Below are 252 nucleotides of genomic sequence, written 5' to 3'. Positions count from 1 at the left end.
AAGAATCACAATCTGTTAAATTTTGGGCTGTGGAAAGTCTACAATTTAGAAAATATTTAAAAATCTCTTGAAGAACATTCTACTTTAAGTAAAATACAGTAGGTTTTAAGAGGACTCTAGAGATGTGCAAATTCAATTCACTGGCAAACATGGAGGCATTGCACGTCCAATATTATTAGCAAAAGCACTAACCAATGCAGATAAGTGTAAGAAAACAGGTGGATACGTAACGGCACCCATTAGTAGCACCAC

Source organism: Echinococcus granulosus, assembly GCF_000524195.1.
Source record: "Echinococcus granulosus chromosome Unknown EG_S00247, whole genome shotgun sequence".
In the NCBI taxonomy this organism is placed as follows: domain Eukaryota; kingdom Metazoa; phylum Platyhelminthes; class Cestoda; order Cyclophyllidea; family Taeniidae; genus Echinococcus; species Echinococcus granulosus.
The sequence above is the reverse complement of the archived record's forward strand: the minus strand, read 5'-3'. Positions refer to the sequence as shown.